General features: G+C 35.3%; 1 protein-coding gene across 6 annotated transcripts in view; it reads right to left on the bottom strand.

The window, feature by feature from the left end:
• SLC16A7 (solute carrier family 16 member 7) overlaps positions 1–22,078 on the bottom strand; it is a 172,676-nt gene that overhangs the window by 95,059 nt on the left and 55,539 nt on the right. For 2 of the 6 annotated variants that reach the window (XM_055327993.1, XM_055327992.1), the window contains exon 2: positions 13,486–13,541. The exons of 2 other annotated variants lie outside the window; for them this stretch is intronic. The gene's annotated coding sequence lies outside the window, so the exon portion shown is untranslated. Of the gene's footprint in view, positions 1–13,485; positions 13,542–19,968; positions 20,044–22,078 lie in introns of those variants that run through there. 2 more of the 6 variants (XM_055327995.1, XM_055327998.1) reach the window with 2 other exon arrangements.

Raw genomic sequence — 22,078 nt, 5'->3', positions numbered from 1 at the left:
CAGAGATTCCCATCCAAATATGAGAATATCATAGGTTGAATCACTATTTGAAATATTGCATTCGTTAACACTTGATCTTAAAAGGGGCTGCAAAATGAGAACCACTCTTCATCCCTCTTCATTCCCCACCATGCTTACACCTTTCTCTAATAAGTATGCATCTCTTGATAAACAGGGAGATTATTACAGCAGCTAATTTGGTTAGGAAAAAATGTTATCAACAATTTTTCTACAATTTTTGAAGCAGTTCTATTTTTAAGAAAATGTTTGCAATGAGCTTCTAGATTTAAAGGAGAACAGTGGTCTATACAGAGAATTCTTCTGATACAAGTAAAATGGAGGTTCCAAACTATGCCCAGAGGGCTAGTGAACTGAAGATGACTCTAGGAATCTATTTGCATGCATTGAAAATTTTGTTTCATCATTGTTGTTCTTCTATTGTCATCCTATATAACTACAGGCTGAGAGAAGAGTGCAGGGAGGCCTGAGGAGAGTTCATGAGAGAGTAAAATAAAACAGTAGACAAGATGGATGGCATGGTATTCATGCTGTACAGTCTGCGAATTCTAAAGGATGGAGAGTTTATGGACAGCGGCTAAAGATACTGTTTTCCTCAAAGACCTTGAAGCTTTGTAGACACTGATGATTTAAGATTCAGAAGATAAAATTTGGTATAGATTTGTATAGGGAGTATTTTTGCCATTACTGCCTGCATCGCAGCCTCAGGTCTTAGGTAATCAACTACTTTTGGAGCATCAGAAGATCAGGTCTTTCCATAGGCAATATTTTGTTTTTGTTGCTGCTGTTGTTTACACTGACAGCATTAACTATGGTAAGAAACAGTAGTGGACAGTTCATTTGATCTCTTTCTGACTTCATGTGATTCCCAGAAATACATCTGGTGGAAGACTTTTCAGAGGATTCAAGGTCCTGGTAAAAAAGCCAAGCATGAAGAGTCAGAAGAACTAGGATTATTAATATCAAATTGACTGCCTATTCAGTTAATATTCAACAAATATCAATTGAAAGCCTACTATGTACCAAGTGCAGTGGCTATACTGCTGAGCCAAATGAATTCCTACCCATGGATGTATAATTCAGTGGAGGGGAGGGGTCAAAAGAAAGTTATAAATATGAACGAGGTAATTACATATTGATATACAAAGAAAATAAACAGGGTATTATGATAGAAATTCATCATTCAGGGGTGGGGTAAACAAAAAAAAAAAAGATTTTGCAAATAAAGTATCCAGGGAAAGGAAAATGCAGAGGCATTTTTGTTTCACTTACTTCTAAAGAGTAGAAGCTGAAGAACCTTCTCTCCCTGACTTCCTCTCAATTCAAAACATAATAGCAATCAAGATAATTCATCCTCAGTCTAAGAGAAATAAGACTAGATATAATCCCTATGAAGTTCAAGTTGTCTTTCAAATCTGGTTAATCACTATCTGGAAAACATTTTATTGGAAAATGTCCCTCATTTTCTGTAACACTGAGCTCCAGGGCTCTTGGAAACTCTAAGGATTAGAGCAGCTTTCCACTTACCCCCTACTTAATTCTTTCTTGGCTATGGTCCCAGAGAGACTCAACCTGTTTTCTAATCTTTTGTCTGTTGCCTCTCTGTCCTTTCTAAGTTCTACTCTTGCAACCTGGCTGCAAAGTGGCATAGTTTCCCTAAAGCTTTCTTTTCTTGATGGTCTTAAAGTTAGGCAGAAAACTCCTTTCTTTTTCAGGTTATTATGAATCATCACTGTGGAGAAACATATAGGGATAGTAAAAATGATAAACGCGGGTAAGTTCTACAGCTTACAGAGTATTAACTGTGCTGATCTTCAATTACAGATCTTGCCTCTCTCTGAATGATAATTAAAGTGGAGATGAATTTCTATCTTGAGTTCTTATTCTTAGGTCTTAAAGCCTCTTCCTTTGATCTAATTCTGCCCTTATGACAAAATCAAGATAGAACATTGTGTTTTCATATCTTATTTCCAGTGTTCATTCATTCATCCACTCAGCATTTACTGCTATCTCATTTTATGCCAGACATTAGAAATATAAAGATGACTAACACACAAAATATTGTCTCTGACCTATGAACTAACTCAGTGTAGGAGGTAAATTATGAAGTTGATGATTACAACATAGTATGATAAACATCATTAAATAGGTAAATTCAGATTTCTATGGAGAAAGACAAGAAAAACCAAGACAACATGGTGATGAGTTAAGGAAATATCTCAACTACTCAAGGGTATTTGAAGTCACAATGACCTGAGTGCACGGAGTCTTGAAATATGAATGAGATCCACTCTTGGGTTGGATTGGGACAAGGTGGGATTGGGAGTGGTAACAGATGACAAGAAAATACATTAGTTAGTATGTCCTAGAAATAAGAGACAGCATGACATCATGATGATGTTAGAGAAAAATGAGGTGAAAGGGCATATAGTCTACTTATCTTAGAGCTTTGGAATTTACATTCTGTTTTTAGAGCAAGGGAATGATTTAGTTAGTTTGCATTTTAGAAAATAATCCTACAGATAGTATAGAGAAGAATATGTTTGAAGAAATGGTTTAACAAAGTAGCTAAATTCTATTGCAGTAATCTAGAAAAGACACGAGAAAGCAGTAGCCATGGAAACTGGAGGACAAATCTATTAAAAATAACAATAACCATAATAATTTAATGGATATACAATATTTAAAAAGTAAATTATGACATCAAAAACATAAAATATGAGAAGGGAAGTAAAAAGTAGAGTTCTTACATGTAATTGAAATTAAATTTCCATACAAACAAAAATAAAAGAAATTAGGGTGCTATGTTTAAAGCACTTAAAATAGACTTTAAGTCAAAGACTCTAAGCAGAGACAAAGAAAAAGTCATTATATAATGATAAAAGGCTCAATTCATCAAGAGGATATAACAATTGTAAATATCTATGAAGACAAAAATGGAACACCTAACTGTAGTCAGAAAATGCTAACAAATCTGAAAAGAAAAAAAAAGACAACAGTACAATAATATTAGGGGATTTGAATACACAACTTTCAACAATGGATAGAATATCCTCACAGAAAATCAATCAGGAAACACTGGACTTGAAATATACTTTATTCCAATAGACCAAACAGTATACAGAACATTCCATCCAATGGCAACAGAATGTACATTCTTCTCAATTGCACACAGAACATTCGCTAGGGTATATCATACATTAGGTCACAAAGGAAATACAAGCAAACTTAGGATTTAAATCATACCAAGTATCTTTTCCACCATAATGGAATTAAGCTAGAAATCAATAACTGAAAAAAAAACTGGAAAATTCACCCATGTGCAAATTAAACAATATACTCCTGAATAACCAGTCAGTCAAAGAAGAAATCAAAATTATCTTGAAACAAAGCAAATGGAAACACAACATGGCAAAACTTATGGGAAGTAACAAAGGTAATTCTACAAGGGAAGTTTACAGTGATATTTCATTATATTAAGAGAAAAGAAATATCTCAAATAAACAAACTAACTTTGAACCTCAAGAAACTATAAAAAAGAACAAAATAAGCCCAAACTTAGCATAAGGTAAGAAATGACAAAAATTAGAGCAGAAATAAGTTAAATAAAGACCAGAAAAAAATTTGAAAAGATCAATGAAACTAAGGGCTAGTTTATCTGAAAAGATAAACAAAATTGACAAATCTTCAGCTAGACTATTTGACTATTTATTTGACAAGAACAGTCAAATAAATTAGATCAGAAATGAAAGAGGAAACGTTACCATTGATACCATGGAAATACAAAGGATCATAAGAGACCACTATGAAAAACTATATGCCAACAAATTGGATAACCTAGAAGAAATAGATACATTCCTAGAAACATACAATCTACTAGACTGAAACTCGAGGAAAGAGAAAATCTGAACAGACTAATAACAAGTAAGGTTATTGAATCAGTATTCAAAAACCTCTCAACAAAGAGAAGCCAGGACCAGATTATTTAATATTTAAATATTCTAACAAATATTTAAAAAATAATTAATGCCAATCCTTCCCAATGCTTCCAAAATATTGAAAAAAAAAAGAGGAATAATCTCAAACTTATTCTGAGACCAGCATCACCCTGATACCGAAATAAAATAAGGACACTATAAGAAAATAAAATTAAAGGCCAAATTCCCTGATGAACATAGATGCAAATATTCTCAACAAAACATTAGCAAACAAATTGAACAGCACATTAAAATCATCACACACCATGATCAAGTGAGATTTATCCCTAGAATGCAAAGATAGTTCAATATGCACAAATCGATAAATGTGATATACCACATAAATAGAATGATAGATAAAAATCATATGATCATCTCAATAGATGTAGAAAAAGCATTTAACAAAATTCAACATCTTTGCATGATAAAAACTCTCAAGAAATTAGATATAGAAGGAATGTACTTCAGCATAATAAAGGTCATATATGACAAGCCCAGAGCTAACATCATACTCAACAGGGGAAACTAAAAGTTTTTCCTATAAGATCAGGAACAGTACAAGTGTATTCACTCTCACAACTTCTATTCAACAGTACTGGAAGTCCTGGCCAGAGCTATCAGGCTACAAAAATAAATAAATAAATAAATAAATAAATAAATAAATAAATAAATAAAGCATCCATATGAGAAAAAAGAAGTAAAACTATTTGCACATGATATGAATTTATTCATACAAAATCCTAAATAATTCATCAAAAACCTGTTAAAATTAATCAACAAATTAATACACACAACTCAAGCTGCATTTGTATATATTACCAATAAGCTATCTGAAAAATAAATTAAGAACAAAATCCCATTTACAATAACATCAAAACAATAAAATACTTAGGAGTAAATGCAACCAAGGAGGTGAAAAAATCAGTGCACTAAAAACTATAAGACTTCGATTAAATAAATTGAAGAAGACAGAAATAAATGAAAAAATTATCTGTGGTACATAGATTAGAAGAATTAATAATTTTGAAGTTTCCATATTACCCCCAAATAACCTAAAGATCACTGCAATACCTATCAAGATACCAATGGTATTTATTACATAAATAGAAAATTACAATCCTAAAATTCATATGGAACCACGAAAGACCCTGAATACCCAAAGCAATCTTGAGAAAACAGAACTAAGCTGAAGGCATCATACCTCCTGATTTCAAACTATATTACAAAGCTACCATAATCAGAATATTATGGTATTGGGGGATCCCTGGGTGGCTCAGCGGTTTAGCACCTGCCTTCGGCCCAGGGTGTGATCCTGGAGTCCCGAGATCGAGTCCCGCATCAGGCTCCCTGCATGGAGCCTGCTTCTCCCTCTGCCTGTGTCTCTACCTCTGTGTGTGTGTGTGTGTGTGTGTGTGTGTGTATCTCATGAATAAATAAATTAAAAATCTTTTAAAAAAAAGAATATTATGGTATTATCATAAAAAGATACCTAGATCAATTTAACAGAGTCAAGAACCCAGAAATAAACCCAAAAGTTTACTGATGGAAAAAAGATAGTCTTTTCAATAAATAGTGTTGGGAAATTTGGATAATCAAATGCAAAAGAATGAAATTGACCCTCATCTTATGCCACGCACAAAAAGTAACTTGAAATGGATTAAAAATTTAAGTGTAAGAATGAAATCCTAAAGCTCTTAGAAGAAAACATGGGAGAAACATTCCTTGACATTGGTCCTCACAGAGATTTTTTGGGATATGACAGAAAAACATAAGAAACAAAAATAAAATTACAAAGTAGGACTATACCAAACAATGAAATCAATAAAATAAAAAAGACAACCTATGGAATTGGAGAAAATATTTGCAAACCATCTATCTGATAAGGGGTTAATATCTTGTAAATAAGGAACTCATACAGCTCAAAAGCAATAAAAAATCCAATCAAAAAGTTGGCAAAAAACCTAAACAGATATTTTTACCAGTAAGGCATACAAATGGTCCAAAGGTATATGAAACGATGCTCACCATCACTAATCATCATGGTAACGCAAAACAAAACCACAATGAGATACCACCTCACACCTGTTAGAAGGGCTATTATCTTTATTATTTTTTAGAAGGTTTTTTTGATTGAAGTATAATCAACATACAGTGTTATATTAGTTTTAGGTGATAAAGTAATGATTCAACAATTCTCTACTCAGAGCTCATTAAGATAAGTGTACTCTTAATCCTCGTTATGTTTCATCTATCCCCCCATCCTCTCCTCTTGCAGTTGCCAATTTTTCCTCTGTTTTTTTTTTTTAAGATTTTTTAAATTTATTTATTCATGATAGAGAGAGAGAGAGAGAGAGAGAAGCAGGCTCCATGCCAGGAGCCCAACGCGGAACTCGATCCCGGGACTCCAGGATTGCGCCCCAGGCCAAAGGCAGGTGCTAAACCACTGAGCCACCCAGGGATCCCCTTTTCCTCTGTTTTTAAGTCTGTTTTTTGTCTCTTTTTTCTTTGTTTGTTCATTTGTTTTTTTTTTTTTCTTAAATTCCACATACGAGTCAAATCATAAGGTACTTGCCTTTCTCTGACTGACTTATTTCACTTAGCATTATACTCTCTAGGTCCATCCATGTAGTTGCAAATGGCAGGATCTCATTCTTTTTTTTTTTTCTAAGTAACATTCCAGTGTGTGTTTGTGTGTGTGTACGTGTGTGTATCTTTATCTATTCATCTATGGATGAACACTTGGTTGCTTCCGTATCTTGGCTATTGTAAATAATGGTGCAATACACATAAAGGTGCTTATAGATTGCCAATAGACACGCAAAAAGATGTTCACCATCATTAATCAACAGGGAAATGCAAACCAAAACCACAATGAAATAGCACCTTACACCTGTCATGGTGGCTAAAATGAAAAGCAAAAGAAACAAGTTTTGGGAGAATATAAAGAAAAAAAAAAAAAACCTTCCTGCACTGTTGGCAGGAATGCACACTGGTATAGCCATGATGGAAAGAGTATAGAGGTTCCTCAAAAAATTAAAGATAGAATCACCATAGGATCCAGTAATTCTACTAGTGGGTATTTACCCAAAGGAAACAAACAAAAAACAGTAATTCAGAGGATATATTCACCTTTATGTTTATTGAAGAATTATTTATAATAGCCAAGATATAAGAAGCCCATTATTAACAAGACAAATGATAACAAATGTTAGCAAAGATGCAGAGAAAAAGGACACTTATGCACTGTTGGTAAGAATTTAAATTAATAAAGTCACTATGGGAAAGAGGAAGGAGATTCCTCAAAAAATTAAAAATAGAATTCTAAGATTCAGTAGTACCAATTCTGGGTATATATCCAAAGGAAATAAAATCACTATCTCAAGGATGTATCTGCACCCTCATGTGCATTGCAGCATTATTCACAGTAGCCGGGACCTGGAAACAAACTGTTTGTTGAAATGTTCTAAGTATTTGAATCGGTAAAGAAAATGTGAGATTTTCTATACAATGTGTACACACACAAAAAAACATATACACATACATGCAATGGAATACTATTTAGTCATTAAAAAAGAGGGAAAGTCTGCCATTATGACAACATCGATGGGCTTTGAGGGCATTATGGTAAATGGAATAAATCAGACAGAAAAAGAGACACTGTATGATCTCACATATGTAGAATCTAAAAATATTGAACTCATAGACCCAGAGAATAGAATAGTGGCTGCTAAAGGTTGAGGAGTGGGGGAACTGGGGAGACGTTCCTAAGAGTACTAACATCTAGTGCTAAGTGAGTAAGTTCTGAGGACCTAATATACAGCACAGTGACTATAGTTGGCAAAACTTCATTACATACTTCAGAGTTACTAAGAGAATAGATCTTAAATACTCTCTTAAATACAAAATAAAAACAGTAACTATATAAGGTGACAGAAGTGTAAACTACCCCTAGGGTGGTAATCATTTTACCATATGTAAATGTATCAAACCATCACATCATATATTTTACATTTATACAATATTATACTTCAGTAAAGCTGAGAAACACACGCAAAAAACACACACACAAAAGCAGTGGATCAATACAGAGTTTAGAATGACAGCTACCTCTGAGGTGCCCGGATGGCTCAACGGACTAAGCAGTTAAGTGGTCCACTCCTGATTTTGGCTCAGGTCGTGATCTCAAGGTCGCGAGATGGACCCCCACCTCAGGCTCCACATTGGGTGTGGAGTCTGCTTAAGATTCTCCCCCCCCTTCTCTCTCTCTCTCTTAAAAAAAAAAATTAGGACAACAGTTCCTTCCTTTGGGAGCAGGTTAGGGATGAAAAAGGAGAGAAACAGTCATTTCAAGGGATGTTTCTAATAAATTCTTCAGTTGAATGGTAGGTTTCTGGATATTTGTTATATTAATATGCATTCTAATTTATGTATGTGTTACTTAAAACATTTTGTATGTATCAAATATGTTTTTGTGATAGATAAAATACATAATAATAGTAATGTTATTTTATCTTCTTGGTAGGTGAAAATACTGTAGGAAGGAATTGTATATTATTTTCTTTCCCTCTATTTCCTGCATTTTGTTTCCTTTTCAAGGTGACATACTTTAATTCTTTAAACAAAATAAATTTATAATGTTATAATAGTTAAAAGTACTCCTGAGAAGAAAGAGAAAAGTGATTTCTTAGTTTTCTGTTTTCCAGAAATTATAAGCTCCATTAGTGAGGGCTGTACCTAATTGTGTATGATTGTTTTTCAAGTACATTTGCTGTGCTCAAATAGATAATTGTAACAAAAATCCAATAATTAGTAAATGGATTTTGATATAAGCATTAGGCTTATTGTTAGGCACAAATTAAAAAAAAATGTATCAGGAGCTACTTGACATCAAAAAAGAAAAGAGCAGGACCATGTCAGCATACTTAGAAACACACTGCAACTATACATTTTAAAAATAAAGTTTTAATTTAAAATGATTAGTTTATTCAAAATGCACATGTCCTCAATATAAAAGAAATTGAATTTTTTTTATCCAATTAGTGAAAGCACATAGTCAAAATTCCAAAAAGTGAGGTAAATTGTTTTTTACTAGAAGCGTAATAAATCAGAAGCAAACTCCGTCAAATGTTAGTCATTGAGAACATCAATCTGTACAATGACTCTGCTGTCAACTTCAGGTTTGAGGCTTACTCATTTCAGAAGCAAGAAAGCCATGAGTCATATTTTACCCAAGAGACACTTGAGAACACATATTCATGCTGTTACCCTCATAAATTTCTTGACAATTTGCCTCAAGGTCAATTGGCAATGAAATAATAGAAATGTTAAAATTTGAACAGATTATGTGAAGGTGGATTTAATGAATATGTAGCCTGCACTGTCATTTGGTCTCATATACATATCCATTGGCAAATATGAGGCAGCCTGCAAAACTAGTAAAACACACAATAGTCCTGAAGTACTCTTAATAAGTAAGTGCATGACATATAAGCACCAAATAATATCAGTATATCTGATTCCAAATCATTTTTTTAAAAGGTTAGCTTTTGGAATTTAAAAAAATGTTTTATATCCAAAGAAGCATAATTCATTAGTTCATGATACCTACCTAAATTTTATTATATCATGCATCATATTTATCTAAATACCATGATGCAAAAATGGTAATAATACAAAATTGCCTAGAAGTTATTCCCCTCCCTACAACTACCTCTCAAAATAGTTCTCTTTCATATTTACTTTGGACCTGGCCATGTGACTTACTGTGCGTGTAGTAGTCGGTGCAGGCTATCCTAACAAAATACCATAGACTGGGGGGCTTAAACAGCAGAAAGTAGTTTTTTCACACTCTGGAGGCTGGACGTCCAAGATCAAGGTGCCAGCATGGTTGCATTCTGTTGAAAACCTTTTTCCTGACGCGCAGAAAGCCACCTTCTGCGGGCTCACATGGCTTTTTCTTAATGCACATGTGCAGACAGAGAGATATCAAGCTTTGTGGTGTGTCTTCACATTAGGGCAACAATTCCATCAGACCTTGTCCCTACTCTCCTAACCTAGCTACCTCCCAAAGGCCCCATCTCCAAATACCATTACATTGAGGGGTAGGACTTCAATGGATTTGGGGTGGAGACCCAAACATTCAGTCTGTAACACTGGCCGATGCAATAATAGCAAATAAGAAACAAGTGGGTATTTAAAAGCCATTTGTACATTTGATAACCTCTCTTGGGAGCCCTGCCATCACTACCCAACCCAAGCTGGTCTGCTGCTACAAAGGAACATGGGGCTTTGTTCCATCATTGTTCTTGCTGATCCAGACTAGCTCGGTCATGAGTAAAATGACCTTAGAGCTGAGGATTAGTCTCACCACTCTCTGAGGCAATTATAATCACAGATTACCACCACTCTCCACACCTCATTGGGCCTTTCAAATATTAACTTAGTATTGTGACTTAGGCCCACATATTCCTCCTTGGACACTATGATATTCATTAATGATCACCTTAAACAGTTCTACCACCAGAGTTCTGCCAAAAGAAGCTTCCTTTAGTCTAGCATTTGATTCACAAATATTTATCTAACAACTCCTGCAAGGAAAGAGTTCAATAGACTAAAATTAGAGGCACAACAATGGGGCAAGACACAGCTCATGCATTCACAAAGTATGTAATTCTTTGGGAGACATCAACAAGAAAACGTGGCAAATTACAATACTCTTGTAGCTTTTCTCAACTGCAATGATCTGAACCAGCAAATACAGAAATGACTTGAGTGGCTATTTTCTCAATTGTCCCAAATATGTTGCATAAACATTATACACCACAATACAAAGGAGGTATGTTAATTCAGTCCATTCTAAGACTCATGGCATTAAGTTGTAATCAAACTCTAGTTGGGAAAAAAGTCTATGGTAATAAATGGCTAATAGCCATTGTATTAGGAAGTATAATCAAATCAGCCTGAGGACATTATAAATGTATTTTTCTTGAGTATTTATTGGTGAACATGAGTACTTAAGTGAAAAGAAAAGAGAAAAATAATCCAAAAAGAATATTTTGAGGGTGCTTGGCTGGCATAGTCAGTAGAACAGACAAGTCTTGATCTCAGGGTTGCAAATTCAAGCCCCATGTTGGGCACAGAGCCTGTTTAAAAAGAAAAAAGTAAAAAGAAAAAAAAAATAAAGAATATTTTGTACAAGTTTTTGGTAAGAGAGATGCTAGTACACCTGGAGAACTGGTAAATCTGGCTCCCTCTTTCTGATAGTTAGCCAAGGATGCCCCAGAAAATGTCAGAGAAAAGTCCAACAGAGACTAAAGTCACTTGGAAGAAGTAATAGACATAATGAAAAACACAGTTTCATCTTTATAAAGTGTTTCCAATATTAAATTCAGTGTTCTAAGAAATGGATGTTATGATTTTTTCATTGTTGCTGACTTATGTCCTTCTAGGCTATATTAGACAGTTATTTACTATTTCCATGATTTTAACTTACATTAAGGAGAAAAATGTATTAACTAAATATTAATATAAAATGCCTTCCTGCTAAAAATTACAAAGGACTATCAGACAATAAAAACCCCATATTCACTGGCAACTTGTCTAGTCCGTAAGAAACAGTGCATCACTTTACTGAATTAGGTTTAATTTTGTTCAACATCCTAGGATTCTTATCTTCCATATTTATTCCATGTTGATGACATTGTCTTACTAGAATATTTCAGAAGTAGCCTAAAGAAACAACTGATTCTATTTGCCAACTACTGTCAAAAAGAATAGCTCAGTATTAATTTTGCTAAACCTAACTCATCATTTTTGGTAGATATTCTTCTACATCCAGATATAAAATGCTAAATATTCCATCCAACAGGTTAGCTTCATTATACGTGACACTGTGATGTAGAAAAATCATCCTGACACGCTTATTACATCACTCCAAATTCTAAATTTTTTAAGATCCTTGTAAGTTATTTTATGATAGAGGTGATAGAAACTTCCTAACTACAAAAAAGTCAGGATCAACTCTTTTATGTTTTAGAGTTCAGAATTCAGCAGCTTTATTAAAGCTTTGGTTCAAATAGCTGACTAGATCCAAAACTGCATTTGAATTAAAGTTCTTGAACTACTATAAAGTACTCTTGCAGAACCATATTGGTATAGAGATGGAACATCCTTCCTCCAGGTAAGAATACAAGTAAAGCTATGATTTTACATACTAATGTCATTTTTCCATTGTCTCACACAATTAGAATATAAAGCAGATCTATCCTATTGCAATAGGTGATACAGAACTGCCAGCCACTTCAGCCTTGATTGTTTGCTATCCAACTTTAGTCAAAAGTCAGCTAATAGATCAAGATATTTCTATAGAGGAGAGGTCTTCTGGGGGGAAAGGTTAAATAGGTGATGGAGATTGAGGAGGGCACTTGTGATGAGCACTAGGTGTTGTATGTAAGTGATGAATCACCAAGTTCTACTATGGAAACTAACATTACACTGTATGTTAATTAACTGGAATTAAAATTGAAGCTTTAAAAAGAAAGGTGTTCCTGCAAATTTGCATTTGGATATAAGCTCTCTGCTGCAAGCACATGATGATGAAAAATATATCTGAAAAGAGAAAACCAAAATAAATAAACTAAATGGTAATGGTAATGGTAATAATAATAGTAACAATAATAAACATCTCCACTGACTACAAGCACAGTGTGGTGAAACATGAGTCTGCTGGCCACTCTTGAAAACTGTGTGAAGGTTTCTCAAAGAATTAAAAATAGAGCTACTGTATGACCCAGCAACTCCACTGTTGAGGATTTACCCCAAAGATGCAGTGAAAGACTGAGACACCTGCACCCCAGTGTTTATAGCAGCAATGTCCACAGTAGCCAACTGTGGAAGGAGCCTCGGTGTCCATTGACAGATGAATAGATAGAGAAGATGTGGTCTATGCAATGGGATATTCCTCAGCCATTAGAAACGATGAATACTCACCATTTGTTTCAATGTGGATGGAACTGGAGGAGGGTATTATGCTAAGTGAAGTCAGTCAATCGAGAAGGACAAACATTATATGGTCTCATTCATATGGGGAATATAAAAATTAGTGAAAGGGAATAAAGGGGAAAGGAGAGAAAATGAGTGGGAAGTATCAGAGAGGGAAACAGAACATGAGAGACTCCTAACTCTGGGAAATGAACAAGGGGTAGTAGAAGGGGAGGTGGGCGGGGGACTGGGATGATGGGGTGATGGGCACTGAGGGGGGCACTTGGTGGGATGAGCACTGGGTGCTATGCTATATGTTGGCAAATCGAACTCCAATTAAAAATATACAAAAAAATTAAAACCTAAAACAGACAGTAAAAAGCCAAAAAAATAATAATAAGTCTGCTGGAATCTGGAGCCAGAAGCAGTCAATGAAGCAAAAGTTCATGTTCTGTGTAGTAGAGGGAGGACTTGAACAAGTGTTCCATGCAAGATCAGAGATGAGACTCACCCACGGATGCAAGCCAGGTGCCAGTCTAGGCCTGTCTTCCACTCCCTCAATTCCTCCTGAATGGAAGAAACAAAAATAAAACCGTTGCCCATCACCACCTGGGGCAATATTTTTTTACACTGAAGCCAAAGAGACACAGGCAGAACTTTGCAACAAAAATCAAATGAAGCTAGTCCACAGCTTATGTCTAGATTTCTATAGATTTCACACAAGCACAGGATGTGGAGGAGTGAGAACTCTCTTACACTCTGAAAACTGATTTTTGAAGTGATGCATATCTTATAATCATTAATTCCTCTCCTATGTACCCGTTTGTGCACAAGAAGACAAGTAAAGAACGTTTGTAGCTACATGGAAATAAGAGTTTTAAAAAATTGGAAACAATTCAAATGTACATCAATAAAAGTTTAGATAACTAATATATGTACATTCTTGTTAAAATGTCTATATTACCCAAAGCAATCTATACATTTAATGCAATCCATATAAAAATGCTAAAAGCATTTTTCACAGAACTAAAACAAACAATTCTACAATTTGTATGGAACCACAAAAGACTCCACGTAGCCATAACAATCTTGAAAAAGAAAAGCAAAGCTGGAGGCCTCACAATTCCAAACTTGCAAGTTATATTACAAAGCTTTACTGACCAAGACAGTGTGATACTGACACAAAAACAGATGCACAGATCAATGGAACAGAACAGAAAACTCAGAAAGGGACCCACAACTATATGGTCAACTGATCTTCGACAAAGCAAGAAAGAATATCCAATGGAATAAAGATAGTTTCTTCCACAAATGGTATTGGGAAAACTAGGTAGCAACATGCAGAATGAAACTGGACCACTTTCTTACACCATATACAAAAATCGATACAAAATGGATGAAAACTTAAATGTGAACCAGGAAACCATCAAAATCCTAGAGGGGAACACAGGCAGAAACCTCTTTGACCTCAGCCATAGCAACTTGCTACTAGACACGTCTCTGGAGGCAAGGGAAACAAAAGCAAAAATAAACTATTGGGACTTCATCAGGATAAAAAGCTTCTGCACAGCAAAAGAAACAATCAACAAAACTAAAAGGCAACCTACTGGATGAGAGAAGAGATTTGCAAATGGCATCTGTGATAAAGGGTTAGTAGTCAAAATCTATAAAGAACATATCATGCTGAACACCTCAAAAATTAAAAATCCAGTTTAAAAATAGGCAGAAGTCATAAAATAGATATTTTCCAAAGAAGACACAGATGGCTAACAAACACATGAAAAGATGCTCAACGTCACTCATCCTCAGGGAAATACAAATCAAAACTGCAATGAGATCACCTCACACCTGTCAGTTGTGGCTAAAATTAACAGCACAGGAAATAACAGATTTTGGTGAGGATGTGGAGAAAGGGGAACTCTCTGCACTGTTGGTGGGAATGCTAACTGGTGCAGCCACTCTGGAAAACAGTATGGAGGTTCCTCAAAAAGTTAAAAATAGGACCATTCTATGATCCAGCAATTGCACTACGAGGTATTTACCCAAAGGATACAAAAACACTAATTCAAAGGGACACATGCACCCCAATGTTTACAGCAACATTACCCACAATAGCCAAATTACGGAAACAGCCCAAGTGTCCATGACTGATGAATGGATAAAAAAGAGATGGTATATATATAATATATATATATATAATGTATATATATATATATATACACACACACACACACACACACACACACACAATGAATGTTACTCCGACATAAAAGAATCAAATCTTGCCATTTGCAACAATGCGATTGGAGCTAAAGAATATTACACTCAGTGAAATAAGTCACAGAAAGATACATACCATAGGATTTCACCCATATGTAGAATTTACAAAACGAAACAGATGAACATAGGGGTAAAAAAAAAAAAAGACTCTTAACTACAGAGAACAAATTGATGGTTACCAGAGGGGAGGTGGGTGGGGGAAAAGGTTAAATGAGTAGCAGGGATTTAGGAGGGCCCTTGTGATGAGCACTGGGTGTTGTATATAAGTGATGAATCATGAACTTCTACACCTGAGACTAGTATTACACTGTATATTAACTAACTGGAATTTAAGTAAAAACCTGAAAAAAATATGTATATTCATGGAATGGAATATACAGAGTTAAAATGGAATATACAGAGTTAATATATACACAGCTAAACTATATATTTGAGCCAGCTCAAATAAATCATATGGCAAAAGGATTAATTAGTATGATGTCAATATATGAAGTCTGATAACTCATAAAACTTTATGAAATATTATATATAGAAGCACGTATATATGTGTGTGTATATATAAAGTATAAAACTAATAGTAAGAATAACCCTCAAATTCAGCAAGTCCATTATTACAGGGAACAGGTAAGTGAAGAAGGGGAGAAGAGGGGAGGGGAGAAAACCATGGGTCTCTCTCTGCATCCATGAATCATGAGTCCTTAAGTACTAGTAACTATATTATGCACGTACTGGGTGCTTGGCACCATTCTAGGCACTGCGGATAAGCAATCAACAAAACGGACTAAAACTCCTGCCCTTACACAACTTATGTTCCAGTAGAAAAAGAGGAGGAATCAGAGAAGAAACTTGCCTGACAAGGTGGGCACGAAGCAGAGTCGAGGTACACTGTAACCCATACCCAGATATACAAAGAAGAGTTATGATGCCAGGTTATTTTAACAGAACTCTCGGGTTAGGTGGGAGGGGGATACATGCACTACATATGGATTCGTGTCTCCAAGAACTTCTAAGCAGCCTATACCACTCTGAAAATAAGTCATTAAAGAAGGAATGGAGAGGCAAAAGATAAAAAGTAGAAATACTAGTTTCCCTAGAAAATCTCCAAATTCCCAATCAACTTTTATCTGGGGGATAAAAAAGACAGATAAAAGAAAACACCGAGAAAAAAAAAAAAAAACAGGTGCTTCTCCATATGCTTTCTCCTCTACCTCCTGTCTGCGATGGCTAATATCATGCATCCACTTGGCCTGGCTACGGTGCCAGCTGTTGGGTCGGCCGATAGCCTCGATAACCACTGCACAGGTATTTTATAGAAGTGATTCACATTTATGACCAATTGACTTGAAGTGAAGAAAATTGCCCTTCACAAGGGTGAGCCTCATCCAATCACCTGAAGGCCTTAAGAGTGAAAACTGAAGTTTCCCAAAGAAGAAAGAATTCTGCCTGAGTTTCTAGCCTCCTGGCAGGCCCTACAAATTCTGGACTCAAGACCAAAACATCAGCTCTTACGTGAATCTCCAGCCTGCTAGCCTCTCTGCGGATTTCAGACCTGCCAGCCCCTGTAACTACATAAACCAAGTCCTTAAAACTAATGTCTCAGTCTTGCTTCATTGTAGAACTCTGATGCAGAGGACACGGCACGGAGTCACAGAGAATTGTTCTCAAGCCTTAAAACCCAAGGGAACTTGTTCTGCTAAGTTGCAAATTTGCTTTAGACCAGTGACCCTTCTTTTTTTCCCTTCCAATCTCTTCCTTTTTGAAGGGGAATATCTATTCTATGTCTGTCCTACTGTTTTATCTTGGAAGCAGATGACTTGCTTTCTGGGCTTCACAGGTCCACAACTGGAGAGGAACCTTGCCCCTGAGGGTCCATACCCCAAGTCACACCCTTTAACCGATTTAGATAGAATTTGTTTTTTGTTTTGTTTTGTTTTTATTTAGATAGAATTTGGACTTAGAGGTGAGGCTACAATGGTTTACACTTTGGAGGACACTGGGATTGGATTGGGCGAACGTATTTTTTACATGGGAAGGACATGACTTTGGAGAGGGTCAGAGGTTGAACTGTGTCCCTTAAAAAAAAAAAAGGTACATTTAAGTCCTCACCTCCAATAGCCTATTTCCTTTTATTTGGAAATAGGGCCAATAAATACGTAGTTAAGGTTATGCTGGAGTAGGGTGGCTCCTAATCCAGTATGACAGGTGTCCTTATAAGAAGACGAACAGATAAGACACAGAAATACAGACAGAAAGCCACGTGAAGACTGAGGCATGGATTGGAGTCACGTTCTCACAGCCTGGGTGGGGCTGTCAGAAGATAGAAGAGGAAAGGAAGGACCCTTTCCTTTTGAAGCTTCCAAGAAAGTACACAGGACACAAAGCTCTCGTTTCAGACTTCAGATCTCTAGAGCTGAGAGAGATTAAGTTTCTGTTGTTTTTAGCCACGTAGTTTGTAGTAATGGCAGCCCTAGGAAGAGCTCAATAAGGGTTTATAGTCTACCAAGCAAAGTTTTATGTAGGTTCGCCTGATTCTCATACTAAACAAGCGAAGGAAGTGTTATTATTATTGTTATAAAGCCCATTTATAACTCACTTAACAGAGCCTCTTATAGGTTATGTGACTTATACACAATTTGCAAAGCAAGTTACCTGTGATGCTGAGGCTTTGAGCTAAGAGTTCCAACACCTACCCTCTACAGCATTGGGAGCTTGGTATTCTCTGTTTATCTTTTAGATAGATCTGTGTGTGTGTGTGTGTGTGTGTGTGTGTGTGTGTGTAGGTAGGTAGGTAACTGCCGAAGGGATTTAATAGACTTTTCAGCAATTCATGGAGCACATCTGATAATGGGCTAAAGGAACAGAGACTTTTTGATGGTAACCTGATTTGCATATTCCCAAAGGAAAACTGAGAAGTAGGTGAATATCCAATGGACACAGTGAATTAGAATAGCGCCTACATATTAATATGTGCAAGCCTGATTCTGAATATCGGCACATCTCATAATAAAAGTTGAATAGAAGAGTCTACTAAAAACGTGATAAGAAATCTATACATACTCCACTTTAAAAAACCACTGTCTTAATTGTCAGGGTCTCAAAACTTAAATTTTAAAATCCTCGTAAGCCAAATAATTGTTTTATCTCTGCAGAGCATGCAGATTATTTCAAAACTTAAATGAATATAGTTCCTATTTACATGCATATCTTTATTTTACTCATTTTTACATTTCTGTAATTAGTGAAACTACAGCCACTTAAACGTTAAGTTATAAATTATGAACGTGTCAGCATGGTTTTAATGCATATCAAACTGAGTATTGGCAACACTCTTCTTCTTTAACCTTGAGAATTTAAATGTACCTAAGCAAGTCCATATACTGAGAGAGGAACAGGACTACATACATGAGAATAAACGGACACAGAAATTTTAGCAATGTCAAGGGTCAATCTAGAAAATATCACCAGAGAATTACACCTTAAATGCCAGTGCTTATTTAGCTATACTTCCACATAAAAATGTATTAAGACATAAAATATGATTTCCCATTCAAAAAACAGTAGGAACACTAATAACCATTAACTCTATTGTCCTCCAGTAAATGAAGACTTCGGTGTTAGTCCCAGGTCTCCCAAGAGCTGTTGTTACTTTCCCTCTCTGGACTCTGGTCCTTGCACATAATGTGATGTTCTCCTAGATGCCTGCTAGCTCTAAATTCCAATTGCAAAATCACCGATCACTGACTGACATTTAATTGTAATTCAAAAGAAATATAAATGAAAAACCACCACAATAAAACTTAGCTTTTAATATTTACTCGTCTTTATCACTCGAGCCCCAATACAACCTCTAAAACCAGTTTTCTTGACCTTGGATGCTTGCTAAATTAAGATAACAATGTCCAGACGCTCTAGAAAAAAACAGGACTCTCTACATAAATTCTTCTAATTTGCAGCTCTAGTGGCTTAAACAATCCCTCTCTTTATCCTGGGAATTCAATGCAGAATATGATCACCTTATAAATGTATAGATATTTTTATTTTTAGAAACCAGCTTTGAAAACTGTAAAATTTAGTAAGCGATGTCTTTAATCACGTCTTAACTATACAGATAGTATCACCTGCAATGTAACTGTCAATAATTTCTTATCTTGTCATAATACAATCCCTAACATTTTGGGAAGAAATTACCTAAGCCTCATGAAAAATTAATTTAATTTTACAATTTTTCCAGTGAAGTACACACAGAAATTTATAAAACATGATTTAAAATGAGAAAATCAGCTTATTTTTGACATTGTTATATAACATCAAATAAAAATTAAATTTTAGTGATTAAAGATTGTTATTTTCAAAACGTCAGTGTTAAGCAAACTTTAAAATTTTCCTTACTAATGAAGACTTGGCAGCCTATATAATTTTAAGTAATTATGATACCTTTTTAGCCAAGAGGCTTAAGAATGACAAGTCAGTTTTAGAAAAACATTTAAATCCTATTTCCATCGAAAGCAAGCACAGAATACCTCATTAGCCTTAACTCTATACAACTCAAAAGCAAAATCTTTAGAAAAGGGCTAGTCAATATTTATAGGTTCTTTTCATTGTTTTCCTTAAGCTTAGAACATGAAATCATCTGATATTAATGAAAAAAAAAACCCACATCTATAATCCAAAGAATAGCCTAACATGGGTACAATTTGTATTTTTTAAAAGTTACCTGGATGGAGAACAGAAGTTTTCTACTTCTCGCAGGGCTCAGAGCTGAGAACAGAGCAACTGATCATTAACTTTTAGCCAGAAGCAATCTTGCAAACATACCTCAAGAGACTCTTTGCTTTTCCCTTTCCTCTCTCTTCTCTCAAATAGGGGAAAGGTAGCCCTCTAATTTCTGGAAGAACTTGCTTTGACAGGCACGATGAGTTCAGACTTTCACAGTGTAAAGTTAACTTGGCTTAGATCATATCCCAGCTCACAGAAAGCAACCATTTCTGTCAATTTGAACTGCTAAATTTAATCTTCTAATTCTTTCTCTGAGTTGATATACCACATTTTCAAGTGTATTTACCACCACGTGATTTCAAATTGTGTATAGAAAACAATGCAAAAGTCCTATAATATATAAATTAATGTGCCAGTGACTCTTCACTGAGTCTAGGACTAGATAATTCAGTAAGGTATGAACAATAATAAAGAGGCCAAGGTCAGGAGCACCTGGGTGGCTCAGCTGGCTAAGTGTCTGCCTTCAGATCAGGTCATGATCCTGGGGTCCTGAGATGGAGTCCCAGGATCAAGTGCCGGATGAGCCTCAGGTGAAGCCCTCCATGGGGCTCCCTGCTCGGTGGGGAGTCTGCTTGTCCCTCTACCTCTCCCCTCCAATTCCCTCTCATGTGCTCTCACTTGTGCACACATGCGCATGTGCTTTCTCTCTCAAATAAATAAATGAAATCTCTGAAAAAAAAAAAGGAGGCCAAGGTCATGTGTTGAATTTCTCAAGCAGTTAGCTTCCTTTTGTTGTTTAATCATAAATCATATTCCGTATTGTGCAGCCATTCTGTAAATGCATGTCCTCTATCAGAAAGGGTCCTAGCGTATGAGTGTGGCAGTTATTCTGATAGTGAGTCAGTGTCACCATCTCTGATTTGAAGAAATTACACTAACCTTTGGAGACATGAAGAGCTATCATTTACTGGGAGTTTCTCATATGCTAGGTATTATTTTACCAAACAATTTATATCCATGACCTCTTTCTCTAAGCCATAAAATATAGACATTATGATACATACTAATGAGGACACTGAAGCTCATAGTTTTGATTACTCATATGTAAGGTCATTTGTCTGATAAATATTGGGTCCTGGATTCCAATTCTAGTTTGGATTCAAATCCCTGTTCCTCTCCAGTGAACAGCAGGCCATCCTACCCATGGTCAGTGGGTGAGGGGAATTTGATTCCTCACATAAAAATGTTATTATTTATACCTAAGCATTAAGTGATAGCTAGCTGTAAAATATGCTGCTCAAATATTTTATTTATTTGTTTATCTATTTATTTAATTTTAAGTAGAATCCACACCTAGTGTGGAGCCCAACACAGAGCCCTAACTCAAAACCCTGAGATCAAGATCTGAGCTGAGATCAAGACTTGAGCTAAGATCAGAAGTTGGACGTTTACTCGAGCCACCCAGGTGTCCCCCAAACATTTTAAAGGGCTGCATTTCTAAATGCATATACTGGTTACAACAACCAAATAATAACATAAACAATCTCTGGACATTTCCACTAATTTATTTAATGAAATAAAGTAAATGCCTATATACATAATATGGCATGCAATTATTCTGTCTCCTTTATTAAAAATAAGTTCAAAAAATAAAATAAAATAGTTAAGAAATTTTGCCTAATGCAAAATTAGACATACACTGAAGCTGAAATACACAGAACAAATTGTACTATGGATTTCACATTTATGTAGTATATACAATAATCAAAAGCAAAGAACATCTTTACAGACAATCTTCAAATACCTCTGTTCCAGAACAGCACAGTGTTTAGTAGCTAACAAATGTTCAATTATATTCACTTGGGGTAAAAATTACCTGACATGATATAGATAATTAATCAATTAATAACTTCATTTTGTACTCTGTAGATATACCTCAAAGTAGATTCATTTTCAAAAAAAAATGGAAGAATAAAATTTCAATAAAGTCATGTGCTTTATCAACTGCTTTAATATATTACAAATATGATAATAAGACTCAATTTTACAGAAGGAAATAATTATCAACTTTATTAAGTAAAGCATGCTATTAATTATATCGAGAATGC

Source organism: Nyctereutes procyonoides, unplaced genomic scaffold, assembly GCF_905146905.1.
Source record: "Nyctereutes procyonoides isolate TBG_1078 unplaced genomic scaffold, NYPRO_anot_genome, whole genome shotgun sequence".
NCBI classification, from domain to species: Eukaryota; Metazoa; Chordata; class Mammalia; order Carnivora; family Canidae; genus Nyctereutes; species Nyctereutes procyonoides.
The sequence above is the reverse complement of the archived record's forward strand: the minus strand, read 5'-3'. Positions and strand labels throughout refer to the sequence as shown.